The 24,580-nt window shown below is 37.1% G+C and overlaps 1 protein-coding gene across 3 annotated transcripts in view; it reads left to right on the top strand.

The window, feature by feature from the left end:
* The window catches only part of TUNAR (TCL1 upstream neural differentiation-associated RNA), a 161,703-nt gene that overhangs the window by 92,824 nt on the left and 44,299 nt on the right, over positions 1-24,580 (top strand). For all 3 annotated transcript variants that reach the window (XM_066551301.1, XM_066551297.1, XM_066551296.1), the window contains one exon: positions 6,206-6,324. The gene's annotated coding sequence lies outside the window, so the exon portion shown is untranslated. The remainder of the gene's footprint in view (positions 1-6,205; positions 6,325-24,580) is intronic.

The raw sequence follows: 24,580 nt of genomic DNA on the forward strand, positions 1-24,580 counted from the left end.
ACTTACAGGAAAAGCTGAGCATGGGATGTAGGCTGAGGAGTGGCAGATGCTGCACTGCTGCTCTCTGTTCACTGTGTTCAAATTTGCAACAAGGAGATAGTTCCAAGGGTGATGGTAAGAGATAAAAAACCATCCAACTGGCCTATGACAAAATATCATATTGGAATGTTTGGGTTTGGGTTTTTTTGTGTTTTGTTTTAATTTCATATCAGCTGCAAAAGTTGAGGCTCAAAAATAAGGATGATGTGCTATTTTTGTAAGTCTAACAAATTCCTTTGAAAGTTAATTTATCATAAGCTTGTAAATGACATGCCTTTTTCATGAAAAGTTGAATAATGGCCATAAACAAGTACAGGATCTCCTAAGTATCCAAGTAACTGATAGTAACTAATATAGGTATATAAAATGCTTTAATAAATAACATGAGTAACTAGTTCTTAAAACAAACTTCTTTTGAAATCAGACAATGCTTTTTTATATTCATCCTTGCTAGGAGTTGAAACTACAGTTTTTATCTACATTATGTAAATTCAGTTTTGCAATGGTGGTTTAATTTTATTTTTTGAAGGCATCTGATATGAAAAAATACCAGAGCATTTAAAATTTGCTCATGAAAAGCCATTCAGATTTTAAAGAGCAGTCACTTTTAAATATTACACTTGGTTAAAGATGGATAGTAGTTTTTCATCTTTGCTGAGACTGAATTTTTCCTGCAGTCCAGAATACTTGAGTTCTTTGTCTGTCTTCTGTGAGGGTGAAGTCCTTTATTTCTTATTATGATATATTTTAATGTGGCACCTGCTGCTGTTCTTGGAAGTCTTGGAAGACTTATTCACAATCTAGTTTTAAACACAGATCAAATAACAGGGGTATTGTCTGATTTTGTTTTCCTCAAATCTGTTTCATTTCATATCTTAAGATGACAGGGCATTAAATTGTCTACCAATTTGTTTGTGTGGTACCTGGTAGACCTGAATTCAAGTGGAATACCTCAGTATTATATTCATCATAATTAGCCATTCATGTTGCATCAGCAGGAACAAGACTTCTGAACAACTTTCTAACACTCCTGTTTCTTGCAGCCCTTTCAGTCATAGACTGACGACCTTATGTTTTGTCAGTCAGGTAGAGATGTTGCATATCTTTATCTGTAATGTCTTTTTCAGCTCTGCCTGTACAACTCATTCCTTTCATTTATCTTCCTTTTTTCTACTTTTTCTGCTATTCTGAATATTCTTCTATGCATGTCTATTTATCCCTTCTCAAATAAATAGTTCACAACTTTTTGTGGCATATTCCACAGAGTCCTGGCTGACAGTTTGTGTTTGACATAAATGAGTGGACCTTGTGCAATTGGAAAAAAACTCCAACTGGGTTTAGGTGGAGTTGCTTGTGGCATAGATAAAGAGCAAACTGGTTTGTTAAGTGTGTAAAGTCTCCAGAATTCAGTGCAGGATAAGGAAAGGAGTAGATAAAAAATGAGATCTTCTTAGTATTTTGAAAAACTTGCAGCTAGCTATTTGGTACCTTGATATTTCCAAATACTGTCTCATTTATAAACCAGAACTCCAAAGATGCTTGCAAATGAGTGAGCCTCATAAAGAAAAGAATCATTACAACATTTAAGCTCCTCAAGAAATGATGTCTGCTGAGTGTGTGTGTAAGGATGAACCCACAGTTAGAAAGCAGTTTGTAATCATGACCTGTGATTCTTTTCTACCTGTACCCCAAATTGCTTGTAATTCACTTAATTTCTCCCTTTCTCAGTGGCTATAGCAATACAGCCTCAAAAATAAAATTATAAAGCATAATTTTGTTTCTCTTGAAAAGCAGTGTAGTATCCATTTGTTAAGATTCAATTTAGACTAAAAGTACTTTTTTCCCTCTTCTTTTCTTTTTCTCCTTCCCATAAAAAAAATATTGGCACTCCCAACCCCTATTCCATCTTCCTCATGTTCTAGTCACTTGTCAGTATATAAATTCTTGGGTATGGTAATATTTCATGCTTATATCTTCAGGTTTTCTGCAATTCTGTCCTGCCATTTAAGTCCAGTCCTAATGTCAAACTGGTTTTGTTCAATATGACCAGCAAGGCAGCGTGTGTTTCCATGTCGAGTCCCTCTGCCAGTTCTGCAGGTATCTCTCATTAATCAAGAATCTCTTTGTCATAGTGCAGCTGAAGTTGTCACCAAACTTTGTACTTAAAGTTTGAATAATAATGACTCCTCTTTTGTTAAATGGAGTTAACACAGCTGAATAGCTTCCCTGATGGTTTATTATATTAGTCTTTCAGAACATTGACTGATTTGTTTTTATTACCATGAAAGCTTTTGTCTTATGAAAATTACTTGGGACCACAGGTCAATGTTTTTCATGTCACATCTCTGTAAAAAGTACATTGCTTTCTTATACTTTGTATTCTCCACCGCAACCTGTATGTCACTTAAATTTATTTATCATGATACTATTGCCAGGCTGCCATTAAATTGTTAAAGTATATTCAGGAAATATTGTTGCAGTAACCTTTAGAGGAAGACATATGGAAATGGACTATATCTGTTAATTAACATTTCGAACTGCAAACCTTCCAAAGCATAAGGCCTGGTATGAATCACTACACATGAGCAGAATACTTAGAGGGGTGATCATGTTTTTCCTGAGACAACAGATCCTTCAAGCTCAAATTGCCTGTCTATCTATTTAAACTAGGAGACTAAACTGTTAAAGAACAAAAATGAAGTCTAGAGAAAGATCAAAATATGTCTCTCTTCTGCCCATCTACACCAGTATCGAAAAATAAACTGGCCTGTGATTCTTGTCTGTCCCAACAATGTTTAAAAATTGCAGCTCACAGAAGGAAAACAGAGAGCATAAGTGATGTATAAGAAAGAAGAGAACCCATGGGAGAAGCTCCTGAGGTGTTCCAGGTTGAGCTGAACTAGGGATCCCAAGTCTTGGATACATCCCACTCCCCACTGGAGAAGGCACTGACAGAGATGTTGCTCTCTCTGAGACAACATGCTTGTGATGCTTCCAGAACATGTTCTGGGAATAAAAAATTGGACTGCATGCAGATAAAATGAAGCTGGAGAGGATTGAGCATTCCTGTTCCAGACACTGTGATCTCTAACAAGATTGCTATATTAAGGGGTATTTAGAGCATTAATTGTTGATACTTCAGGGCTGATCAGAATTCCTGAAGCTGGAATTTTAACGCTGATCCTATAGTAATACCAGTACCTGAAGGTGACATAATCCAGCAGTGTTGAATAAAGGGGCTCACTGCTTTTCTGCTTGTTAAAGTTGCATCTGCATTGATTCCCTGACATGGTTTGGTGTGGGGTTGCATAAATCCCTGTGGCAGCATAAACCAGCATAGGAACATGCTGGATTTTTGAAGGTGGCAGAGACAGGGAGCTGTGTGCACCAAAACAGGTTTGAGTTACAGTGGGAGCAGTAGTTCCAACAGGCAGCTGCTGACAACACCATGTGGATAAACGTAGAATGAGGTTGAAGCAGGACATGTGCTTGTAGCCCATGCAAGTATGCTTAGATGAAAACATACATGGATAAGTGTGGTATGTGTGAAAAATGATAGACAATGAAAGGAAATCCACAGGCTAGAGAAGACAGAATTGTTTGCACTGAAAGGAATGATGTTGTCCATCAAATCTGGCAGAAACCCCTAGTTTTGCCAAGTTTGAGCTACCTGACCCCACTGCATGTAAGTCAAGAGCTGCACAACAATCTGAGACTAAAAAATGAAAGGTGTCAATTGAACACAAGCTTTTTTTCCTGTGGACATTAAGGTAACTGGAGGAAATTGAAAATTTGTGGTGAACTCAGACAAAAGACTGATAGCTAAATCAATTTTTTTGTGCTTTCCCAAGCATTAGATTTCATAGAAGGCACTGTGAATTCTGTTAGGTACTTGTGGCTAGGCTATGTGGCATGTGAGTATGCTCACAGCACCTCTCCAAGTATTAGCTTGTTTTCATTCTTTTGGGTTATTGCCTGGCAAAAACAGTATAAACCAGGTTGCAGGAATTCTATAATCAAGCTTAAAATATTCAGAGAATGCAGCTGTGGAATTAAATATTTGAGAGGAAATACTATTAAAAGAGCAGAAACATGGGATGCCAGTATAATTATTGTTTCCATTGTTCACTGTTGTCTCACTAGGTGAAAACCAAAACAGAGGCTTTAGGAAGAACTGCAGTGTATCTTTCATGCAGGTTGCTTCTCACTACAGTATATTTCAGCATCCAAAATTACACTTCTGGAAAGGTTCTTCCTACTTCATCTGCTGCTTTCATTAGAGTTATTCTTTTTCATTACTGCTTCTAAGCTTAGGGCTAACCAGGAAGTCTCACGATTTCTTGCTTTTCTGAAAGCAGTTTCTCTATGAAACAAATGTGGATGACCACATTCTTCTTGAATTTTGGGGTAGCAGTAAACCCCTAACTTGTTTAAGTTTTTAAGTTTTCACTTGGCTTGGATGAAATAAAACCCAGTGTAACACAGACATAGAAAAAGAGAAATTGCTTTAAGGAATATTCCAATGCAGTTCATTAACCATTAAGTATTGTTCTACTTTTCTGAGCTTAAATCTCTACTGACATGAATCTTTTATATCCTGCAGTGCAAGTTGTACTACTTGGATAACTAATACAGTTAAAGCAGTGGTTTTATTAGACCTGAGAAAGTTTGGAATTGGTTGTGATTGTTGAGCAATTGAATCTTAACTTTGTGGTAGTGGAAAATTTTTATGTTTTAATAAACAAATATTCTTGAATGTATTCCTGAACTTGATTTTAGCCATCACTGGTTAAAAAAAAAATGTAATTTAAAATGTGTTTTTGAGACAGAATTTGAAGGTCTTTTTTCTGTAGTAGTAGTAGTACATGTTGGTTTCTCTTTTTATCTGTGGCTTTTGATTTGCGTTTATTAGCATGGAAATTAGAATGAATGATGTTAAATAAGATGAGCAAACAATGACAGAAGAATAAAGGGGAGCTGTGACAGTCACAGAGGCAGTTCTGACAAAACCATGGCCAAATGTTTTCTACATATATATAACACTGTGCCAAATTGAGCAACTGTTTATGGAAATGATGTATACTGAAATATGACATGGTTTTTCCAGAGCAGGACAAACCAAAACTGTTGAACACGTTATTTGTTTGAAAAAACATACTTCAGCCTATCCTAAAACAAATCACTTTTTTTTTGTCCCAAAATGGGTCCAAAAGATTTGCATTTATTTTACTTAGAACTCCAAGTTGATACTTTGATGAACTTCATGAGGTTTCTGCTGTTCAGCTTCCTGAGTTTATTATGGTCCCTAGGTGTTGGGTTGTGGCCTGGTATCTGTTGTAGCCATCATTCCCCTAAAATGGACATATGTTAGCCTTGTTTCTACTCATTATGTCCCCCCTGAGTGCAGTTTCTCCCAGGTGATAAGCAGTCACCTCACAGTGGTGTTGAACACCTCTGTGGACAGCCAAAGGAGCCCCTTACACTGAGTGTGTCCAGGCTGCAGGCAGTTCTGAACTACTGCTGATGAATGCCCCGCTTCTTTGCAGCAACACAAAGGTCCAGGAGCAGGTTCTGCCTGTGAAGACAAAGGCAAAAAAGGCATTTAGTATTTTCACTGCTAGTTCATCCCTTCAGCACACCTATTTTTTCCCTGATCGTCCTTTTGCAGGCTCAGGGACTTGTAAAAGTCACAAAGTCCTCTTTGTGAAATCTTTGAGCATATGATGCTTTTGTCTTTCCTGGTTTTGTCCCAAAATATGAAATTGTCATTGTTTTGCTCCCTTTTATTGCTTAAATTCCTTGTACATTCACATTTTGCATTTTATCCATCATCAGTGACATAAGGCTCCCTAAGCCAGCTAAAACTTTCCTTTTTACTTGTTTTGGAGAGGGAGTTTTCCCTGTTGAAAATGCCCTATAAATAACATCTTGTGCAGGTTTTTTTCTCATAAATGGATATATTGGAAAAGAGGAAATAGTCTGAAAAAGAAAATTTCAGTATAAACAATATGTTTGACAAAATCAGAATAAAATGCAAAAATTCCTAGCAGAAATTGTAGGACTACAGTCTTTAGCAAAAAAATATTTTACTGCTGCTGATAAACTGAAGTATTTTTTCTTGGTCAATTTGTTTTTTATTAATCTCTTCTCTCCCCACTGTCCACAGGGAATGAATACTGTGTACCCAGACAACAATAAACCTTCAGCTGCAGACCACTGTCAGAAATCTATAGACCATCAGTGTGGGAAACCTCAGCTTTAAGCTCTAAATGATTCAACATTTGTGTAAGTCAGACACGTTCTGCTATTATGTAACAAAATAATTTTATATCCGTGTTCATTGTAATACTAAGAGCTTCAGATGGTGTATGAACTGTTTACTCTTGCAAATTGTCTCTCTAATAATTAGGTGATAAAATTGAAAGTGCTTGTGAACTCTAGATATGTCCTTAAAATGTGCAGGAAAAGCTGTGTGCTGTTTGCAGACTGTTAAAGAAAACCTTGCTACAGTGACACATTTTGTAGTGCTTATGTGGGTTTTTTGGGGTTGGTTTTTTTTTGTATGAAACTTCAGCTTAAAACAATGTTGCTAAACAACTAAGGTCCTATTATATTGATATTTAGGCAAGACTCAGATATTGTTGTTTAATAATGCAAATGGCAGGTAGAAAGTACAGAGCTGACAAACACTCAGAGAATGGTGTTTTTTTCCCTTAACCAAGTTGAGTGTTTCAGTCAAAGACAAATAGTGGTATTTAAATTTTTACTTCCTCTGTTGCTCTGTCCTTTTTTACTTTACAATGAGAGACACTATGGAAATGCAAAAATATTACAAAGGGGGACAATTTTGACTAATATAGGTTGAACTGTTTTATGAATGGAAATGAAACACAAGCTGTAGAGAAATCACTTAAGTCACTGCTGAGATGCATTCATCTCTGGTAGTGCATAAAAGTTAATTAACAGTGCAGTGAACTGGAGGCAATTCAGAGAGAAACATTATTAGATGAGGATGTACAAAGAAAGTGAAATGTCTTTCAGTTTACTGGCTAAGGATAGATGAATATCTCCTAATGTCTGTAAGTGACCTTGACAGCAAGGAGGAGCAGTCTGGCTGGAGCTGTTCCTTGGGGTGCTCCCTCTGTGGGAGTGATAGGATAAAAGAACAGGTGATCAGGTTGTGATGTGAGAGACACAAGCACACAGGCCTTTGCCATCCCAATGTCTGGCAGCTATTGAGGCTGCATCCATATAGCCCCTATATGCAGGAAACATTTTTACTGATTGAGCACACTCATACAGGGCCACCTAATGTAAATTTCAGTTTTCTGTTGTATATATAGCAACTGAAAGTGGAGAACAGCAAAAAGCCACTGAGGAGTGGATACTGAATTCCAAACCTGGGTAGATTTCAAGACAAGGAAGAGCAAAGCCATTCCTTTGTGTATTTAAACTACTGCTTAGAGTACTTTGAGAGCAGTCCTGCTCTCACAAGGAGGTGGGCTTAAAATCTAAATCAGTCTTTTTAGACTGTACTTCTTGTTATGGAATGATAGAGTTTTCTAGTGCCAGCCCTGGATAGGCTCACAAGAGTTATTAACCTCAAACATCTATTTGCATGGACTTTTCTGGTTTTATTCTGGTTTATCCTTTGTTGGGACAATTGTGCACAGAACACTTGGTGGAAAATAGGTGATTAACTTATGCCTGCTCCTGAAAGCTGAGTTTTCCTGTCCTTAGTTTTCTTACCATTTTCTACACAGATTTGGGATATGGAGTTGGTGAATAGTAACAGGTTATTACTGATGTGATCAAGGACAACTAGAATTCAAGAGAAACCTCAAATTTCTCTTGATTGCATGTCTTCTGCTGTCTATTTCTTCTCTCCTGGATTTTCCATTGCTGTGGGTTCTCCATGCATGTTATATGAGTTCCTACATCACTGTCAGAATTATGGGACTTTAAATTTTAGTCCTATTTCTTCTATTCAAATGGTAAAATGAAATGGATTTATCTGCATCTTTATTCAGGTTAAGAATAATTAATATTCAAAATAATAAGTTCCATTTCATCCATGATCAGTTAACATCCAGAAGCTCTCTTTCCTATTGATATCCAGAATGAAGGTTTAAAAGTACTGAATCTCATTTTGAATATAACAAAGTTGTAAAGCTATGAGCTTTCTCCTTGCTTGTTTGAGCTGAACCCTTGCTAACCAGGCATTCAAAGAGTTTCTATAAAACTTGCTGATGTTTTGGTGAGTGACTGAGCTCTGCATATGAAGGTCCAGGAGAATTCCTGGGAAAGTGAGCTCTGTAGCAACTGGAAGCAAAGTTGTGGGAGCTGGATGTTTCCACTTACCCATTTTTCTAGACTGTGAGCTGACAGTCAATTGGCAAAAGGAGACAGAAATATATTCTTGAAAATATTTCTATTCAAATGAGTAAGAGGATAGAGTAAAAATAAAACAAGAGTGAGAGACAGGAAGATAGCATGAAAATAGCAATTTGAGTTATTGTCACAAGGGAGCATTACACATGGCATCACATAATGCATGAGTTAATCATCACAACATTCTTTGGAAATGAAGCAGAAAAGTACAGAACATGACAAGAATTATATCCAAATGCAATAAAATCTTATTTGAAAGTTGTTTACATTTTAAAAAGTAGATCAGTAAATTAAGGGTAGATGAAACTGGTTTGTGAAAATTCCAGGAACTTGGCAGAATTCATCCATACAGTGAAATTAATTTGAGGCTGATATATTTTCCTTGATGGGGTTGATAGCAGCAGGCTCCCCCTCCCTGGGGACTGAGTTCTGTGCAGCATTCCTTAAGGAAGCAATGCTGGCAAACCAGGCTCAGACAGAGTGAGTGAACTTAGGTGTCTTTGCACCTAACATGGCTCCTTTGTGGCTGGCAGAGAAGGGCTGGCAGAGCACAGTGGCTGCACCGTTACCTGGACTGCAGTAGTGTGACAGGTTATCACCAACCCGTGACACCAAAACCAGACCTCCCACCAATGTTCCCCACCATTGCTTCTGATAAGAATGTCTTCACTTTGCCAAGGCTGGCTGTTGGACTTAGCAGAAGGGGGCCAAGTGGGGCTCCCCATGGGACTTCCATCCTGGTGCTAATCTGGAAGTAACCAAGAAAGAGAGAAAAATGAGAAAAGACAAGATCAATAAAGGAAATTATTTGAGGAAGAAAATCAAGAAAGGAACAAAAGCAAACCAATTAAAACAAAAGAAAAGACGGGAAGGTTACATTCACTCCCTGGGCCAGATGCATCCCTGGAACCTCAGCAATGCATCCCTGACCATAATGGATATCCTGGTGGAGTGAAGGCATTCCTTGAAACATGACTTTTGTCATGATGCATGATGACATCTTCTAAAAAGCAATTGTGTGATGTGTGCTATCCAGCCTTCCCTGAAAAACTGGGACCTTCCAGTTGATATGGGTCATGATGTGGTTAAGGGACTTAAGTGCTAAGCCTTACATATACCCCTGAAATTAATTTGACTGCTGTGTACCAAAATCTAATTTATTTCCTTATCATCTTCCAACCATTAAATTGCTAGAGCTGAGTTGTGTAAATGCTTTAAAGAAGGCAGCTTCTAGTCACTAAGGAATATTGCAGAAAATTTGCCTTCTGAGCATGGTTATATAACGCCCACTTATTTTAATTAGACTTTAGCTCTCAAAGTCCCACTTTACCTAAGTGGCATGATCACTGAAACACAGTAGAGATCTGTGATAGTAAATGCAATCTATCTGCTCCTTTCAGCAGTGACTTCTCCTTTAATATTGTGTCTCTCAGGCATGTGAGTCCCAAGCAGCTACTTGCAATGTTGTCTATTATTAGTGCTTACTCAGAATGGGTCTTGTTCTCCAGCAGGAGTGCAAGAAATGTCTGTGTAAGCATTGCATAGCTTTAATTTTCCTACAGAAGAGTGGTCCTCAGGGAGGAGAGTCAAATAAACAGCAGCCTAAACTGTACTCCAGGTAGCTGAACACCAGGAACAGCACCAAACCAAATTAGTCACAAAGTGATGCTGATGTTAGTCTTTTCTCAGGAAGATATGCCAAGCAGAGACAAGTTGTTTTGGTTTTTTTTAATAAGTAAATTCCAACTAATTAAAGGTTTCCCTTCCTTCGTTCTACTTGAAATTTTTGCTGCAATAAAGTCTTTGGAAAGCAGGAAAAAGATATTGTGATTACATCCATTAACTCTTCAAACCCTGCAGCCAGCTGCCTCTTCTTCCTGTTTTTTGTGATGTGTCCTGCTGCAGAACATAGAGACCAGACCATTTGGCCAGGCACTGAATGAATACTATTTCAGTGTACAAACCCAAAAAGAAAGCCAAATTGTACATTTGTCATTTCCTAAAAGGATAATTTGTGTATATAGGTGGCAACAATCCCTTTCTGGTTTTTGGTTCAGTATTCTTGCACTTCTAGCTGAGCAGACGAAACAATTTGTTTCTATGTAATCATGGCAAGTCTACAGGAAATTCTTGATAATTGTGCTATGCTTTGTTATGATGATGAATTACTGCACATGTTTCTGCCATGCCCATTAGTCTTACTTTGCAGTCTTCACCCTGCATGTGCTCTGAGATAAATTGGACATTGAGAGTAAAAGGCAGCATCATCATGAACCAGATTGTTATAAGGTCAAATTTTTTATCTTCCTTTCTGACATCAGCTGCTCTTTCAAATCTGAAAATGGGAGACATCACTTTTTTTTCTCTCACTGTCTGATTTAGAGATGGAATACTTTATAGAACATGCCATCCCTTAATAAAAAAGCAGGAACTAATTCCAAGAACAAGTACCTTACAAAATCAAACACAAAATCCAATCCTACGTGCAGATAAAAAAGTCTTGTAGCAAAAAGGAAGTGTGGGCTCTGCCTGGAGGGAAGAGATATAGCTGATAAAAATTCAGGAGGGTATAGATTGGTAGGGGAATTTGAATAAACCTGTTTAGGAAAAGAGTATAAACAAGGTAATAATCAAATGATAGAGCCCATAGTGAACATTTGCAGCAGTTTGTTTTACTGAGTGGATTGTTTATTCCTCAGAGCAGTCACTGCAGTCAAGCAGGGAAAGAAATGCAGTTGAGCATCTGCTCCATGTCTTCTTTCTCTCAGTGGACATTACAGTTTTTGCCAGACACGACACATACACACAAGAGGCATGTTGGGAAGAAGCTCAAAGAACTTGCTCAGTCATCTGGCAATATTTAGACTAAAAGAATAGCTAACCACCAAATGGATAAGTTATATCAGCAGCTATACCTGTGTAAACTGCATCCATAATCACATTTATTATGGTCAATTCCTACAGAAATGCTGTAGTGGAGAAGTTAAAAGGAGACTAAATGCACAGATTACATCAGTAATAAGATTATCTGAACTTTTTTTAAGGAAATTGCTCAGGGAACTGATATTTACAGAACATTAAGCTTTTGGGAAAATGACTATTTTTTGTTTAGATTCTCTTAATAAAAAGCAACTTTCCTTTTGTCAAAAATGGACTGCCAAAAGGTGAATACATGTTTCTGTATAGATATGCTCTCTCAGTGCTTCATGAGTCTTTTGTTGCCTGATGTTCCAATATACCAAATTCCTGGTGATCTTGCAGTGAGGGAGGTCAGCACCAAAGTATCTGAGTATACCTAAATATACAAAGGTTGGTATCTGATGCCCTCTCTGCCCAAGATTCTGCAGCACAGGCCAGTTCCAGCTTGGACTATAGCCCAGTTTGCCATTTACTGAGCCTGCATGAATAAACTGAGAGGTGTGAATTTTTAGTTCACATGTTATTCTGTAATAAGGTTATTCTGTCTAAATGCATTGTGAACCTGAGGTGACATAAAATGTGGAGTTAACTTATGATCATCTAAATCTGATCATATAGCTATGCCTTAAAATGACCCTAAGCCCAAAATCATTCTTCTGTAACTCTTGTGAAAGTAATTGCTGGTGATTTCTGCTTGACTGGTTCTGAAGACAGAGTATGCAAGGCATGCTTGTACTCCTGAGGAATAGATATGAATGAGCTTGTGCTGTGCTTTCCTCCTGTTAGCCTGTTGAATAGGAGGGAAGCCAGAATAAGCCACTTCTTATGAGTGCTACTGCTCCTGTGGCAGTGCCATGGCCTTTGCAGATAAAGCTGTTCAAATTCCTGAATTCCAGAGATTCAGCTGACAAGCAAGATACCTAAATTTGTTATGCCTCCCTGCAGGAGTCTGTTTGTGGCCTAAAGGCTTCCTTCAGTCACCCTCACATGGGAACTGCTGGCATTTCAGATGCCCTGCAGTGTGCAAGGCACCTTGACAGCTCTGCAAGATGTATTGCCAACAGGACAGGCAGGTTATGCTGTCCACTGCCTCCTTCTATGTGGGCAATGGATTGAGCCCTCAGTATCAAAGTTAGAGTCAATAAAGATCAAGGCTGGAGTCACTGGAGCTGAGCGAGTGATTCAGCTCAGCAGCTGCTGCTCCCCTTGGTTGGGGGGAACTCAATTGTGCTCTAGGTTGCATTGGCTGGGTTTCTGCTGACTGCTGCAGGCAAATGGAAAACTGATGAATGTGTGCATGCCTAGATGTAGATAACTGTGTTTAAATAGCCTAAACACAAAAATTGTTTAAATGGTCAAGAATTAACTTTTGAAATTTTAAAGGATAGTGGCGGAACTTTATTCTTCCTATGGAAGTTTATCAGGGGAAACAGTTGTTTACCTGGAACACAAAAATTAACACATAAGACAGACCAACTAATAAATGACCTGTCAGACAGGTTCCCAAAGAAAAGCAGAGTCTATTGCTTTGTGTTTTTTAAATGTTAGAAGACACACTAATGATGGGTGGAATGTTTGCAGGAGGTGAACTGGAACTAGATAGCATCATCACAGTTTCTGGCTGCTCTGATCCCAATAGATTTGTGGGGCAAGATTTCCCATTCCTCATTAATGAAGAGCTAAAAGGGAAAAGGTATGCTATTTCTTTCAGTAGTACATTTTTCAGGGAGTGAAGGCTGAGCTTTATGTGCTGTTTCTCTGCTACAGGGCTGGCCTTGTACTGATGACAGAGGTGCAGTAGCATTCACATGTGCAAAATTTAATTACTCTGATTTATCAAGCAATTATTTTTCCTACTAGTTTTATTTAACTGTGGGAGATCTCATCCTTTCTTTGAGCATAATGAGTGCATTTGCTTCGGGAGGCAATTTGCCATTCACAGATGAATTCTCTGTAACAGTGACTTTGCCTTTATTTTTCATTTTAAAATGAAATTACATTCTCAATTTGTTAGTAAATTTGAGTAGTAAATTTCTTAGTATATAGGAACAGTGAATTCTTTATTGCATGATGACAGAGCTTCTGCAGAAAAGCAATTCTCATCCAAAGCTTCCTTCTAAAATTGATAAGCTGTGCTGATGGAAGATGGAAATTTTGAGTTTGAACCACCAGGCTGGGGAAGGTCTCATATTCAGAGTTTCTATTTCCTGCATAAGAGCACTTAACTTCTAATCTATAACATAAATTATAATCACCACTTGCATTTTTCAGCCATTTAAAGGAATTAAGGAGTGTTCTGTTTCCAAAGTACTTGGTATAAGTGCCAACATCTAGGACATGGTTTGAGTCTCTAATTGTCAGGCTTGCACAACTTTTACCTCAGAGTTTCAGTAAGGGGACACCATGTCACACTACTTCCTCTGGTTAGCTTAGTGCTTGCTGGTTTACTTGTGATTCTCACTCCCACTCAGAAGCATCTATCTCTTCTTTGCATCATGAGAAGGATTTGTTTCCACTATCCATGTCTGTGGTTTCTGCTGAGGGATCAGATAAATCAAAGGAGGTGAATCTTATTCTGAAAATATGGGCTTAACAGAGAAGTGGGTTCGATAGGTTCTGCTTCTGCTGTCCTGGGGATAAAGGTAAACCTTCTCTGTGAGCTTTTAAAAAGAACCATTACTAAAAAAATCTCATTCACAGAAGGGTTAGGTTTATATCAAAGATGTGACTTGCATATGACACAACTCCAGATTTCAGTGGAGAGGGCCTAGAATCAGACAGCAGCCCTCATTGAGCTGAGGAAGCTGACTCCTCCTGGTTTTGCCTTCATTCCCTGTCTTTCTTTGCACACTTAACATCTTCCAGTATTTTGTCTATTTTTCTTTTATGCAAATTCCATTGAAAACTTAACTTTTTCTCATTTAAAATTTCATATTATCCATTCTAAACTATTGTGCTAAATTGGTCTTTATAGTTCCCAATTCATACAGAGCATCTCATCATGTTCTCTATTTTACCAAACCTCCTTCTAGTTTTTGTATCACTGCTTATCACATACATACAGGGTGGCATCTCACAAGGTCTGTAACTTGTACCAGATTCATTTCCCACACTCATAACGCAGAAAACAGCCTAATTTTCATTAGAAAAGCAATCCCGTTGGAACAAAAATAATTAGGATACATCACCAAAAAAAAAAGCCATGTGGACCATGACAGGAGAGAAAATGCTCTTCACATCGATTTTTCTTCTTTTCATTCTTGAATGCTTCAGAGTTTTCACTTGATTCAGGGTGATAAGATTCACTTAATGTAGTTGCAATCTAGAAATCACAGGATCTCGCAGAATCAGAAGAGCTGAAGCTGGAAGGGGCCTCTGGAGACACTGCAGTTCAAATTGGTGCTCAAAGCAGGGTCAATTACAGCATATTGCCCAGGGCTGAAGATTCTATAACATCTCTGAGCAATGTGTTGCAGTACTCAACAGTATTCAGTTAATCTATTCATAACATCTAGATAGTAAGGCCAGAAGAAAGCACTAAAAGCATGTAATTTAATCTCCTTCAGAAAAAAATAAGGAAAGACCTTATAAAGCCACATATACTAACTTTTGCCAGACAGTGTATATCATAGGAAGGACTTGTATTTTCAAATGTAATTAGAATTACTTGAGACTCTACAACATCCATTGGTGAGTTGTTCAAGTAGATATTTGCCTCTGCAAAAACAGATAGAAAAGCAACTAAAAGGAGACCAAAAAAAAAAACAAACCAAACAACCAAACCTGAAAAGACCCAGGATGGAAACTGCCTTAACATGAAGCTGTGTCATTTATGCCTAAACCTTTTTTGATAGGTGTTTGTCTATCTTTTCCTAGATAAACTCCAGTGATGAAGACTGAGCTGCTTTGTGAATAACTTTGGTTGTCCAAAAGTTTTTCCAAGACATGGCTTTGAATTTTCCTTGGTGGTATATATGTGAGAAACTTCTTTCTTTATGTGTAGTGTTCATGGAGAATTGCTTAGTCCCTTACAGATGCTTTTTTCACACCTGAAAAATGTTAAAGTTCCTTTCAAATGTCTGTCATTTAGATTATATGACCCATTCAGCCCTTCTTGAACAATATTTTATTGAATTCTATCATTCATTCCTCTCTCTTAGCTCCTTTCAGATGACCTAGACTATTCTGGAGGAGCAGTGCTTGTAACTGAAAACCTACTCCAATGGATGCTGCACCAGCTCTTCCAGCCAGCCTTTCATTTAGGCACTATGTTTGCTTTTGGCAATGTTATTGGCATGTGCTCTGATCTGATCCATTTTAATCCTCAGATCTTTTACAGCAGAGCAGATCTGTCATTCTCTATCCTCTATCTGTGTAGTGTAATCTAAATGCATAACTTTTTTTCTTTTCCCTCTTATATGAATCCTGCTTTTTCACGAATGTTCTTTAACCTTTTAAGATTACTTGGAGTTTTATTCCTAGATCTTTCAGTACTCAAAACTTCTTTAATTTTGGTAGCATTTTGTATATAACAAAATACAACATATTTTATTTTGTATATAACAATTATATTAATCATGTTATATAAGTGATTTTTGAAAATGTATCAGATTCTGCAATATTGTCTTTAATATACTTTAATTTTGAATGGAATATCCCAAAATAGTTTTTGACGCAGCTTCCAGCTCTGAAAGTCATTAAGTTGCATATTTGTTGAAACCAGGCTACCATATAAAAGTTAAATACATTTTTACCATGCTTTTTTCATGTTCTTCCTTGACACTTGCTAGTGGCTTCTATCAGAGAAAGGATACTCAAATCAGTGAAGTTTAATTTTGACTTATACAATCAGAGCATCATTTACAATGGAAAAGACTCCTGAGATCGTTAAGTTCAGTCATCAGCCTAGCACTGCCAAGCCCTCCCCTGAACCATATCCATAAGTGCCAGTCTATGTCTTTTAAATGCTTCCAGGAATGGTGATTACACCACTTCCCTTGGCAGCATTTTCCCTTCCCTGTTCCAATGCTTGACCACCCTTTCAGTGAAGAAGCTTTTCCTAATATCCAATCTAAATCTCCCCTACTGCGGCTTGAGGCCCTTTCCTCTGGTCCTGTTGCTTGTTGCTTTGGAGAAGAGACCAGTCCCCACCTGGCTACAGCTTTCTTTCAGGTGGTTGAAGAGAGAGACAAGACCCCCCTGAGCCTTCTTTTCTTCAGACTAAACAGCTTCAGCTGCTCCTCACAACACTTTGTGCTCCAGACCCTTCCCCAGCTCTGCTGCCCTCAATGTTCCAGCCCCTCAATCTCTTTCTTGTCATGAGGAACCCAGAACACAGCATTTGAGGTGTGGCCTCACCAGGGCTGGGTACAGGGGGACAATCCCTGCCCTGGCCCTGCTGGCCACACCATTGCTGGCACAGGCCAGGATGCCATTGGCCTTCTTGGCCACCTGGGCACAGCTGGCTCATGTTCAGCTGCTGTCAGAGGGCACCCCCAGGTCCTTTTCCACCAGGCAGCTTTGCAGCCACTCTGCCCCAGCCTGTGGCACTGTGGGGCTGTTGTGAGTGACCCAAGTGCAGAACTGGCATTTGGTCTTGTTGAATGTCACACCACTGACCTTGACCCATGGATACAGCCTGTCCAGATCCCTTTCCAGAGCCTTTCAGCAGAACAGCACTCCCAACCAACTTCATGTTATCTTGTGACTAACAGCTCCTCTTGTGACTGGTTATTTTTGTCTTATTTATTTCTCATTGTTACACTTTAGCAAATCTGATCTCATACAAAGATTAATTTACTATTATTTGATATTGTAAGGTTGAAAGGTCCATGCAGGCAGTCATGACTTTTCTGTCTTTTAGGTGTTTGTGAATGGTTTGTTTGACTCTTAATTTCAAGATTTTTCTAAAATTGAAAGTAGGCTGACAAGTCTTCTCTCCTCTTTTTTTTCTTTTTTTTTTTAGATGTAGTTTTAATTAGATGCAGTTTAATTAGATGTGGTTTTTCTGAGATCTGTGGAGCCTAATTTATTTTTGACTGGTTTTCAAAACATAATGATTTATCATCTGTGGGGAAAAAAGGCAGGCTGAAGGAAAATACCTATGTAGAATTTCCACTGAGCCTATCTTGGAACCTCTCATTTACCTATTGTTCTGGTTTTATTACTCATCTCTATCTCTGCAGCTCATTTTCTTAGCTGTAAGATCAGAGTTGACATTTTTGCTGAAGAGGGAAGCAAAGATGACATTAACACTGTGACCTTCTCAAGATTCCTGTTGAGGAACAGACCAGCATTTTTCTTAATATTCTAATAGTAATAAATTTTCTCCTATGTTTTACTTTGTCACAAGTTATGTTTTGCCTTTCTTTTTATTCCTAGACTTTGACACTCTAGTTCAGTATACAATGAATTGTCCTATTTTTTGTTCCTTTTGTTTTTGTTTGTTTTAACAACACTACCAGCTCTCTCCAATTCCTACTCCCCTTTTTACTGACATTATGTAAAAATCTAGCACTTCCACGTCCAAGTGTTTATTGCAGTCTGCTGTCCTGAGCTCCATGATTTATGATGTTTGTGTTCTCCCTTCTAACCATCTGAGGCTTGTTAATTCTGTCATCTATTTCATGGTCACTCTGACAGGTTACTTTGCATCTGCACAATCTCAACTTGTTCTTCCAGGCTGGTCAGGGGCACAGTCAGGGGCCTTTTCCTTTATTTGCTTTCTTTAGCTTTTGTAGAAACAGATACATCACCATAAGACTTTGTTACCAATATGTTCCTGCTTCCCTGTTTTCCCAGTGGTCTGGATGATGGAAGAGTCCACCCCAAACCTGCCCTTTGCTCTTCCTATTTTTGCTGGTTGCCCAGAAAATGCATTGTCCACCTTATCTTTGTGACCAAAACATGACAATTTTCTTTCATCTTCAACATTTTAGCAGGTTTTTATTCCCACATCACTTAGGATTCAGAATAATATCAGTTATCCTTGATACACAGAGAACATGTCTTTGTTTTATTTTTCAGTGAAAACCCAACAAGATATATAATGTCTGCTAAATAATTAAATTAGGCAATATGGAAGCATTCAAAGTCTGGTACCTTCTCAGTCAAATTATCTGTTGGTATAAATCCCATGACTTCAGTACGGTTTCTTAAGCAGAAAACGACCTATATTTTCCCCTTGAAAATGAACAAAAATTACATATATTTTCTTTAAATCTGAAATTAAGATTTGATTTTACTTTAGTAAATCATAAAAAATTTGGACAAATTTTCTGAACCATGTAATTATTACTTTAAATATTATATCCAGGGTAGTTCATAGACCAGAAGTAGTATTATTGCAGAGAAAAATAAACAAGATTATGAGAGCAAAGACAAAACCCAAGACAAAGAAACTCACTTTTCAGATCTTGTGGATACTACATTATAAGGCAATGAGGATTTCCCTTTTATATGATTAATTCAGATTTTAATAAGTAAATTCTTCAGCAAAACTGCAGTCAATTTTTCATCATTAATGTAGAAGTTAAAAAAATGTTCTTTCTCAAGATGAATGAAGAAAAAGATATAATATTATTGACTTTCTTAAACCAATCTCATATGATGGATTTATGAAATGAAAATAATATAGAAATTCCTTAGACTGTGACAGGAAATACAAATCAAGTGAATGGAAAGGCAGTTGCACTGAAATAAAGACATTTCAGAAGATAATGGGTTCACTACAAAAGGTTCTTCTGTTAAGTACTTCCTATAATTCTGTTTTCAGTGGAGTACCTGACAAGAGACAGGCAAAGATGCATGTGGATACAATATGATTTTTTGTTCACTAGTAGCTGAAGATGTATTAGGGCTGTAGGCAGAGCAAATGCAGTGAGGGTGGGAAGGATGGAAAATTCCTTGTCCAACCTGGAGTGCTGTTTCCTGATTAGTACAGAACCAAAAGAAAGCAAGGAAAACCTCCAGAACTGACTTATAATGCTTTAGTTCTGATGTAACTTGTTTAGCTAAAGAGGAAAGACTATCCAGCCACAGTAATTAGAGGCACAATACCTACAAAGATCAATCCATTGTGTCTTCTGGGTCTCAAACGTGATCAGGAAAGGTCAACTAAGTTGTGCAAAGCTGTGTTTAGTTCCATATTACCTTTATACTGTTTCAAACACATTTTCTGGAAAAGAAAGCATGGTGCCAGGCAGAAGGTTTCATGGTTTAAGGTGATCTGTTGACTGGAAGTCTGGGAAGCACATGGAAAGGATGACCTAGGAATCATCCCTATCTTACCATGGCTTTGAGACATTCACACTCATTGCTGGTGGCTGGGTTGTGGGTTTGCACAGCATCAGGGGTTTGTGCAAATTATAAATGAAGATTCATTTTTAAAATTCAATGAGCTGATGTCAAAAATTTTTCTTAAGGAATACAAGAGATTGTCTTTAGTGATGGCAGTAGGCCTGAACACACAATAACTTGTGTTCCCTTGTATTACTCCATGTGGGAATTGCTATATGTTTCTTCTTGCTGTTAGAAAAGGAAAAAAAACCACCTTTATTTTCTTGTAAAAGCTTTCCCCACCACCACTTTTTTTTTTAAAAAATATTTTAATAAAATTTGGGGCTATAAAAGGAAGGAAAAGGGATGGGCACAGAATTCTGGCGATTCTTTTCTTAGAATTGGTTTTATTTTACTCTTCTGCTCTAAGTTCCCAACACTAAAGAATGAATAATAGGTAAAATTTCTCAAAGGTCATAAACCTGGAGCAAAATTTCCAGTGCCTGCAGATTTCCAATGCCTGCCCAGGTATGTGTCAAATAGGCATTCAGCTTTTTATGTGGAAGTAATTGGTTCATACTATTCAAAACCTGCCCTAACATGAGAAAAATGGTAAGTCTCACTTGAATTCATGGAAGTTGATCTCAAAACACATGTTCACAGAGCAGCAGATACCAAAACTAAAAGCATCTTCAAAATCCATTTTAGAGAACTTGAATAAAGCCCTTCTCTATGTTAGATCCTCGTCCCTGTTTTTTTTGACTGCAGCACGTCTTATGCCTCATGTGCACTGGAAATCAAATTCAGAAATTACATAATTTGCTACAAGAGTAATGAGTGGCTGCCTTAAGGGGTCATCTCCCATTCTGCTACTTCACAATAAATCTGAATGAAATCCTATTTCAATGAAAGTAGTCACTAGAGGGAAATAGAACAGAATTTAATCTCTAAATTTTAATGCTGAAACAGTAAAATGAAAAGTTACCATTCTAAAAGTGCTTTTGGTGCATCTGCCCTACTTTACAATAATTTAGAAGTTGATGTATTTCCCTAAATTGAGAAATTATAATTTCTTTTTTTTTCCCTAACCTGAACCTAAAAAGACCTTTATAATCATTTTTGACAGCATGGGAAATACCAGACTAGAGGACGAAATATTTATTGTCTATAATTTTCCACCAGCATAGGCCAACAAAACTGCTAAGATGACATTTTTTGTTGCCCTAATCTTTGTAACATATGGAAAACCATACAGTTTTACAGTTTTTAAAGCTACAGGACCTATTTCTGAGCAGGAAAAAAACAGATAATGGGGATATTGGATCATACAGTCACCCCAGGACAATGGGCAAGGCATCTCTGCTGTATGTTGAATTAGGTTATGCATAAAATGGGCTCTAAAATTGTTAGATTGATAGAGAGAATTTTTTTTAGCAGCTATTCCTTTTTTCTTTTTTTTCTTTTGCTACAGGAAAAATAGCAAATCTTTTTTGATATAGGAAATCCATACCAGCATTTTTAACTTTTCTTTCTTTTCATCTAATAGGTATTCTCTTATGATTTATTAAAAGGTATAGAACATGTATTTAGTTAAAACTGTAGAGAAATCAAGTTCTGTAACAATGAAATATTGTATGAAAGGATAGAGAAATATTTATGCAGAATCTTGTGGAATTTTTATGTGTTTGCTGCATATAAATTAGCCCTATATCTTCACCAGGGAGAGACAAGAATAAATAAGTTCTTTGGGAAGAAAATTTGAAGTTTTAAATAACTAGCTGATGGACAAAGCTGAAATTAAAAAAAAAGATAACAAAATAAAAAGTGGGAAAATATCTATTTTCTTTGGTTTGGTTATGAATACCACTGTTCTTTCTGATATTTATGCCCTTGAAAGTGTAAGGTCTATGAGATGAACAGCATTCTAAGAAATGAGCTTATTGGAGGAAACATTTCTGTACATTCAATTTAAGTGAGGATTCTCTCCTTGTTCTGGATTTCATCACAAAATATTTGTGAAATTACACTAAACAATAACTTATTAAGGAAATTTTGCATAACAGTACAATTTGCTTCATTTTGTTCAGCTTGAAACAGTTTAAATCAGAACTTTAACTCTTAATAATGATCACCCATGCAATGGTGTTGTACTTCATGAGAACTGGTTGGGAAAAGTTTGTACAGTAGATATTTAGAAAGAGAAATATAATGTCAGAGATTAAATAAATTACTAAGTATTTGTTCATAGTATTTGTTCATACCTGTTAAATTATTCCTCACTCTATAAACCAAAATATATTTTTGTGAAAATATTCCTAGCTGGTTCTCTTCATCCTCATGAGTTTGTGTATAATACATTAAATTACAAAACAAAACCACACAAAGCAGTATTAGAAGACCATTAAAGCTGTGAAGAAAAGAAAGAGCCTAAACTTGGATATAGAAGAGTATTGAAAGAACATGTAAACATCCAGAGTATTGCACTTCCTGATAACCTCAAAGAGCATGCAATTTATAGTGTATCATATTAGGGTTGCAATTACAGGCTGATGGTTTCTATTAAATGACACCTTCCTCATAGATTATTGATCCTCTAAAATATGATTATTATCCCATGACCCCTCCAGTTCTCCCTTCCTCCCCACACCCCAACTTTACTTGCACATATTAGAAACTGTAATGTATTAAATATATGGGTTTTCAAAGCACACAGACAAACATTTTTCCATTTCCTGTAATTTATCTGTGAAAATACTACCTGCTCTTCATTTTCTGCTGAGTTTCACATATATTTTTAAGATCATAAGAAGATCCTGTGTTGAGGAAGTAGTATATGCAAATGGCATTCACAACTGCTACACCCGTGGCTGTATTAAGATTGTATATCCAAGTATAATGCTGTCACTGACTGACTTTGAGGATTTTAATCTTCCATTTTAAGATGACTTGGTGGCAGCTGTTTGATAAAATAAGTACTTCATATATCATTTGAAAAACTTAGCTGAGAATAATATGATTATCTAAAACTGACTCAGAAAAAATATGTGCAGTTGGAAGGAAATAAGCCTAAGTAGACGAGAAGAACTTTACAGGCTATGTCTTCATAGGAGATAATTATTCTTCACAAAATAGAAATATATTTTTCATTCAATATTGGGTGTTATAATACAGAGGAAAACTCACAAAGTGTGGGAATTATGTTTTTACAAAAGCTGTAGCCTTTAAATATACATCTTCTAGAAGAAAGTCATTCAACATTTATAAAGCTGTTTGAGATTTCCAACAGGTGTGGAAACCTGTGGAAACAGCATGTGTCTACAAAACAAAACCTGTTAAAAGTGATTTAGTGTGACACTCCTTGTGCACCAAGACAGCCACCCCCCTTCACTGACTATAAACCTCACCCTGCTCAAGCTGCTGGAACAGACCCAGCTGAGATCCAGGGCCTCCTCAGAAGGGTCACTGCCCAGGGGCTGCTCTTGGACAGAAGCAGATAATAATGTTCAGCTGGAAATTCCTGACAGATAATGTTCAGCTGGGAAATTACTGTGGGACAGCAAGCCTGGGTTATGCTCTCTGGTGTCTTTGCTGAGTTAAGTTTTTCCAAAACCTTTAACCATAATATTCACAGAACCTTAGTCCTAATGTTTCCCATAAATTTCAGGCTCTTAATGGCATTACAAGCAAATTCAGGGATTCTGCTTACAATTTCAACCAGCTAAAAGTATCTGGCCTTTGACCATTGTCCTTCTCTAATTCAGCTTTATGGTAAACAACTAAAAACATATTGTCCATTAGATCTGCTATTCTAAAAGCAAAGAAACAAGACTTCCTTCCATATGCTAAGAATTCCCAATCAAATTCTAATAAGATAGCTTATAAAAGAAGTTTTTTTCCAATATACATAGGAGAAAAATAAAAAAAAAGAATCAGAAATTACCAATTGTAAAGTTAAATAAAGAGTTTAGAAAAATTCTGTGTTAGCGCAAGAAGATAATTCTTCAACATAAAATGGCAATAGAAAAGCTTGAGCTTTTATGGTTCCTTTGAAACCAGTTGCTAAAATTTTTAATTAAATTTAACTATTTAGGAGTATTTAGAATTCAAAACAACTCTTGTGTACAATGTTCATGTTACTGAAGGCTGCCCAAGAGCAGGAGTTTAAGATGAAGTGTGGAGAATAATACATTACTCAATTGAAATTGTAGAAATTATTGTATGTAGTTAGGAGGCAATTTCCTGAGTTGGATTTTGTCCAAGGTTCTGCATTTGTCACCTGAAGCTTATGGGAAAGACCACACATTCTTTCATGAGCACAAGTAACCATGACCTTTGCTTTAATGCCTCAGGACAGCAGATTCAGAATAGCTGCTGCTGACAAAGTGCTGGTACAATACAGATATGGGTAACAGGACTATTTATCCCTTGCCTAAGTCCCTGATTTTGTTGTTCTTGGATAAATATAAGAGATATTTAAAAAATAGAATAACTATTTAAAAAATCTGATCACTAGAGATGAGTAGTCTTACTTTTTGGAGAAGACTGTGAGTTTGCAGACCTAAAACCTCCTATTTTGTAATGTATATGGTACTAGCATTTCCATAACTGAAAATTTGCTTCCTGACTTCATAAAATGGTGGGGCTCTAAAATTCAGTATGGCAAATGTGCAAAGCATTGTGCTGGAACCCAGTGCTATCTGATTCCAAAGACAAGGATAAAAGCACAAACCAAAGACCAAACAACAGAATATTCTCTAGGAAAAAGAAAGACGAAAACAAATCAGTGTCTGTCTGTGGACTGAACAGCAAAACCTTTCTTATGGATAGAACTGCTTGACTTTAGACACTGTCTTCCATCTGTGGATTGCTAGGCATTTTATTAATGATAATGAAAACATCACAGTGTCTTTTTGTGAGAAGTAAATGTTATGTCTGTTTTGCATATGGGTAATGA

This window comes from Molothrus aeneus, chromosome 6, assembly GCF_037042795.1.
Source record: "Molothrus aeneus isolate 106 chromosome 6, BPBGC_Maene_1.0, whole genome shotgun sequence".
In the NCBI taxonomy this organism is placed as follows: Eukaryota; Metazoa; Chordata; class Aves; order Passeriformes; family Icteridae; genus Molothrus; species Molothrus aeneus.